Genomic DNA, 6,793 nt, shown 5'->3' with positions numbered 1-6,793 from the left:
AGAGATTGCTGGGTTTTGTAACAAACACTGCAGATCCGTATGCCTCTCCAGACTATATATTATCTATAACTTTGCTAAAAAAATTTGTAAATGCAACACTAAAAATTTTTCAAATAAAATAAACAGGAGATTTATGCATTGAAATTATAATTACATCATTATTTTAGATAACAAAGAGTTGTATATAATTTACATACCCAAGAGTGGAGAAATGGCTAAGTAATTATAGTGGTATCCACACAATTATATATACAACTAAATTAAAATACTTCTTATAGAGAAGTTATAATGCAATAGGAAAATGCTTGTGACCAAATGCTAAGTGAAACCAACAGGTCACAAAATGTTCTACAGATGTCAAGCTCTTTTTGTTTTTGTTTCTTCTGTTTGGCTTCTTTTTTTTCAATAAGTGGTTTTGCACAGAGATAAGACTGGAAGTAAAGATATCAAAATATTAACAGTGGTTGCATTTAGATCATGTGGCTTTTGATTCTTTAAAAATTATTTTTACTCATCTGTCTTTAACAAGTATTCTTTCAGAGCATATTATATATATATATGTGTGTCTGTGTGTGTGTGCATGTATATAAATATATATATATATATATATATATAGAGAGAGAGAGAGAGAGAGAGAGAAAGAGAAGAGACAAGGTTTTGCTTTGTTGACTGGGCTGGTCTCGTTTTCCTGGGCTCACATGATCCTCCCGCCTCACCCTCCCAAAGTTCTGGGATTACAGACACGAGCCACCGCATCCAGCCAAAAAATATTTTTAATAATATTAATATGTGTTTATTATATAAAAATATCAACATGGTCTAAGAAAACAATGAAAATCATCCAGGTGTATTGCCTTTATTATGGAAAAAACAAAAAAGACATTTATGAAGCATGGGAATTTCTCCCTTGCGAGAAAAAAGCAGCCATACCCGTGACAGTTTGGCCAATGAAGACTTGACCAAGGCCTTAGCCTTGACGTTGAGACAGACTTCATCTGAGGCAGCAATATTACTGTTTTTTCAAACTGAGATAAAACCTGATAAAATTGTTGTGCATGCCTTCATAATGGCTAGATATGAAAAAAAATTTGAACCAGTTTTGACATTAATTTTCAAGTCCCGGGAACGAAAAAAAAACACCCAACAATACAAAGTTTTGGAAAAATTTCAGAAACTGGGTAACTACAATGAAAGCTGGAAAAAATGATTTTCACATTGATCATTCCTTTTGTTTTATTTGCTTCAGTCTTAAATCTGCAGCTTGCTTTTCCTGGATTTCCATTTGATAGTGTGCTGCTTCTTAGAGTCATGACTTATGTATTATTAGTCCATTTTCACTCTGCTGATAAAGACATACCTGAGACTGGGTAATTTATAAAGAAAAAGAGGTTTAATGGACTCACAGTTCCACGTGGCTGGAGAGGCCTCCCAATCATGGCTGAAGGCAAAAGGCATGTCTTACATGGTGGCAGACAAGAGAATGAGAGCCAAATGAAAGGGGAAACCCCTTATAAAATCATCAGCTCTCATGAGACTTATTCACTACCATGAGAACAGTATGGGGGCAATCGCCCCCATGATTCAATTATCTCCCACCAGGTCCCTCCCACAACACGTGGAAATTATGGGAGCTACAATTCAAGATGAGATTTGAGTGGGGACACAGCCTAACCATATCAACTTGTATGGTGAACTAGAGTTTATATCACCTTCGCATATTCATAGAAAAGGAGGAGGGGGCAAGACTGATATACATAAGTAATTTTTGTTTAGGTTGCATCTGGACAATTTTTGCTTACTGTTCTATTAAGAGTAATTGTCCACGCAGATGTCCACAATAGAGCTTTTCATGGATAGATGCATGAAAAATACATGTTGAATGCATGAAATGGGAGAGAAGGAGGAAAAAACAGAAGGAGAGAGAAATCCAACTTGCCATCACACCATTGGGCCCAACAGGAGGAATCAAACAGAAGCAGGGACAACTCTAGGCTGAATGAAAGGGAACAAATGATGTCTGCTTATTGAACATGTAGCTCAGTGTAGACAGAGCAACCAAGCAATACAGCATTGTTGGTGGGAGCTAGGAATGTGGCAGGATGGAGGAAAGGGGAGGGGAGAAAAATCGAGAGCTGTGTTCACAATAATTTCTTCCTCATCTACGGTTTAGAAAATCAGAAGAGCCAAGTCCTCTGAGAATAGGACACTGCACCCAATACAGAACTCAGCTGTGGTTTTGGGAGATATTCTGGCCCTTCATTAAAGCAATCTCAGCCTCCAACTACTATTTCTTTGTCTTTTTTTTAAGTTGCCATTTTTCCTCCCTGTTTGGCAGCAAATCTGTGGGATTAATGCCCACTCTGTTGTGCTCTGGAAACTGTTTCAGCCAGCTCTGTGATGCTCCTGAAGCAGCTGCCAAAAAGTTAAGAGGCCGAAATGTGGTTGGCAAAAGCTCCTGTAATTTTTACAAAATTATCTGTCTTCCCAGAAAGACTGTCTGATAACCGTTTCTGGTGGCTGAGGAGCCTGTGGCCTGTTAGAGCCAATCCTCCCGCAAGATCAAGTCAAGCCGTTCTCCTCACAACCTTGGGCGAACTCTGCAACAGGCCCCAGCAGGAAGCGGCCAAGCAAGGCCTCTGAGCCCAGAACACTGGCTCCATTCACAGGAGCACCACACTACAGCTGCCTGTCTCCCCACTGCAGGGGATAAGCCTGCATGGCAGATCCTGCTAGCCTTGTTTTGTGCTTTGTTGGGTTTATTGATGGCTTAATTTCCCACTTCCTACTCCTGTTCTTTCTTTTCTTCTCCTTCTTTTAATTGAGGTATAAATTAGACACCATAACAGGTGTACTTCTTCAGTATTTAGTCTGATGAATTTTTCATACACACACATACGTACATACACACACACACACACACACAATTAAGATATAGAACATTTCCATTCCTCAAGAAATGTCTTCCATGCAACTTCCCAATCAATACTGTGTCCCCTCCCATCTCCAACAAAGGTAACAGTAATTCTGGATTCTCATGCTATAGATTAGTTTTGCCTGTTCTTGAACTTCACTTAAATGGAATCATACAGTATGTACTTGTTTGGATCTAGCTTCTTTCACTTAGCATGTTTTTGAGGTTTATCCTCAAAACAAAGTATCTGTACTTTGTTCCTTTTTCTTGCTGAGAATTCTGTCCTATGGAGATATCAGATATTGCTTATCTATTCAGCCATTGCAGAACATTTGGGTTGTTCCCAGTTTAGACCTATTATTGACAAATCAACAGACAAATGGATAAAGAAAATGTGGCACATAGATACACAACAGAGTACTATTCAGCCATTAAAAAGGATGAAATCCTGTCATCTGCAACAACATGGGTGGAACTGGAGGTCATTATGCTAGGTCAAATAAGCCAGGCACAGAAAGACAAACATCACATGTTCTCACTTAGTTGTGGGATCTAAAAATTAAAACAATTGAACTCGTGAAGATAGAGAGTAGAAGGATGTTACCAGAGGTGGAGAAGGGTAGTGGTTTGGGGAGGGGAACTGAGGATGTTTAATGGGTACAAAATATAGTTAGAATGAATAAGACCTACTATTTGATAACACAACAGGATAGCTATAGTTGACAATAATTTATTGTACATTTTAAAATAACTAAAAGGGTGTAATTGGATTGTTTGTAACACAAAGAAAGGATAAATGCTTGAGGTGATGGATACCCCATTTACGCTGATGTGATTATTATGAATTGTATGCATGTATCAAAATATCTCATGAACTCCATAAATATATACATCTACCCACAAAAATTAAAAATAAAAAATTGTTTAAAGAATTTTAAAAATAAGCTGCTACAAATGTTCTTGTAAAGGTCTTTGTGTGACTTATGCACACCCCTGTTTTACTGAAGAATCCACTTCTCCTGGGGGAAAACCATGGCAGTTAAGTCTGAGTCCAAGGTCTGCATCAAAAGCAACAGAACATTGGGGGCATGGCCTCATGTCCAGAGGCCCAGCTCATAGATAAATTCAGAGTGTCAAAGAAGCTGCCCTGATTTGTCCCAATCAAGTAAGCTGTCCAGTTCTTCTAACAGTCGAAAGGCATCTGGGCCTGGTAGCAGTAAAATGCAATGGCAATGGGAGCTGTGATTGGGCTCAAATTTTTTATTTTTAATGAAAATCTTGTGCTTGGCTGAGTTTCTTCAGCCTGTAGCCTGACAAGTCTAGTGTCACTTACGTGGACACCATGGGTGGAGTTTCAACCAACCTAATATAGTTTGGATATTTGTCCCCTCCAAATCTCGAAATTTGATGGCTAGTGTTAAGAGGTAGGGACCAGTGGGAAGTGTTTGATCCACAGGGGTGGATCCCTCAGGAAAGCCTTGGTGCCATCCTTGTGGTAATGAATGAATTCTCATTCTGGTTGTTAAAAAGAGCCTGGCACCTCTTCCCCTCTTCTCTCACTTCTTCCTTCCTGTCTTTTGTCATGTGATTCTCGTTCCCCTTCACCTTCCACTGTTAATGGAAGCTTGCTGAGGCCCTCAACAGATAGAGATGCTGGTGCCATGCTTCTTGTACAGCCTATGGAACTGTGAGCCAAATAAACCTCTTTCCTTTATAAATTACCCAGCCTCAGGCATTCCTTTATAACAATACAAAGGGACTAAGACAGAACCTCTTCATGGATGACCCTGTCTTATCCATTTGTCTCTTAGCTGTCCTATGGCACTCAAGAAGGGATCATTAATCATGGCCATGGAATAAAAACTACCGATTACTCCCCATGCCATGGAGACTGAGGAGACTGATTTAGTCTCCTTTGCAGAATTTATGATGCTAAAGAGGGTACCCTGCATTCACTGTAATTCCTGGATATTCACCCTGCCCCCTATTTCTAGTCCCTAACAGTAATTCCACCTCACCTCTCATAGCAGATTTGTTGAGTGTTTACTGTGTGCCAGGAACCATTCTGACTTTTGTTTATTTGCTTGTTTGTTTTTTGCCTGTGTTTACTCCCCACATAAGCCCTTGAAGGTAAATATATTCTTTTCATGGGTGAGGAAACTGAGGCTTAGAGAATGCATACATCTTAGTCTGCTCAGGTTGCCATAACAAAATATCATAGACTGGCTGACTTACACAACAGAAATTTATTTTCTCACAGGCCTGGAGGCTGGAAGTCCAAGGTCAGGATACCAACATGGAAGACAGAGAGAAAGGAAGCAAGATCTCTGGTGTCTCTTCATATATGGGCACTAATCTCAATTATGAGGGCTCCACTCTCATGACCTCACCCAAGCCTAATTGCCTCCCAAAGGCCCCATCTCCAAATATCATCACATTAGGGGATAGGGATTCAACATATGAATTTTGGGGTGACACAATTTAGTCCATAGCAGTAAGTAACTTGCCTGTGGACACATACCCCGGCAGCAGTAGCCCTGGGATTTGAGCCTAGGTCTGACTCTAGAGTCCATACTATACTGCTTTAATGCTATCAGGACCTTTGTTCATGCTGATGTCACACAATCAACTCCCAGGATGGGCTCCATCCCAGAACAGCACAGAAAATCTTCATGTGCCAAGCCACAAGATCAGATTGCAGGGGCCAAGGCTACTAACCTGAATGTCCCACCAGATCCCATGCTAAAGCCCACTCCTACATTTGTTCTTTTCCCTGTTCAGGATTCCTTAGGCCTCACCATCCTTCAAAATTCAGCTGAAACCTACCTCCTTTTGGAGGCCTTTCCTATAGACACTGCCTCTCAGTACTCTCTCTTTTTAAGCACTTCTTATATTTACTATTCATATTATACAATCAGCCCCATGTTTGCTATCTTGTTTGCCGTCTCTACAAAACATTTTGCTGTGTTACCTATGATTGCCGGTAACTTATTGTTTCATTGCCCCAAGGACTGGATCTCACAAATATATATGTTAATTATAGTAAAGGACACCTTATTTTGGTATGTTAGTAAGCAAAATAAGTGATATAGATACTAAGTGCAGAGATGGTCATTCAACAAGCAAACATTTATTAAGCATTTATGATGTGCCACTAACCAGAACATATGCTTTGTGTAGGTTGGACTCAATTGCTATTTTAACAGAAATATGTTGAATACCTACTCAATGCTAAGCACCAAGAATTCAAAAATGAATATGAGAAAAGAAAGGTCAAAGCCATTGGATAAAATAGAAAGGCCAGAGCACTGTGTTTGTAAAGGGACAGAGGAGAATATAAGGCAAGAAATGTGGAAAGACCACAGCCTTCCTAAAACTTGATGACAAACTAGCGTGTTAAATTCTATCCTTAAGGTCATGGGAAACATAGGTAAGGTTGGCAAGAGGAATAATACAATGAATTCTGAATTTTAGAAAGTGATGAGTATTATATTATGTGTAGGTATTATGTATGATGGGTGTTTGGGTGAGGCAGATAAATCTCCATCCCAAGTGAGAAAAAGATAAGATCTGAACTATGTTGATTTAATGAGAATATAGAAGTGGGGAGAAGTGCAAGAGAGTGCTCAGTTGAGGCCCTTCATTAGATGTAAGGGGAAATAATGAAAGATCACTGCTTATATGAGATTTGTCTGCCTGAAAGAGGCTAACAACCTGATCCCTACCTCACACCTTACATAAACACTCTGGTGGGTCATAAAACTAAATGTGGGCAACACTTTAAAGCTTTTTAGAATACAATAAAGAAAATTATCTTCATGATGTGGGACCAGGAAGAGTTTTCTTATGACACAAAAAATAGTAACTATAAAGCAAAAGATT

The sequence above is a fragment of the Mandrillus leucophaeus genome, unplaced genomic scaffold, assembly GCF_000951045.1.
Source record: "Mandrillus leucophaeus isolate KB7577 unplaced genomic scaffold, Mleu.le_1.0 Scaffold243, whole genome shotgun sequence".
In the NCBI taxonomy this organism is placed as follows: Eukaryota; Metazoa; Chordata; class Mammalia; order Primates; family Cercopithecidae; genus Mandrillus; species Mandrillus leucophaeus.
Note: the sequence above shows the minus strand (reverse complement) of the source record.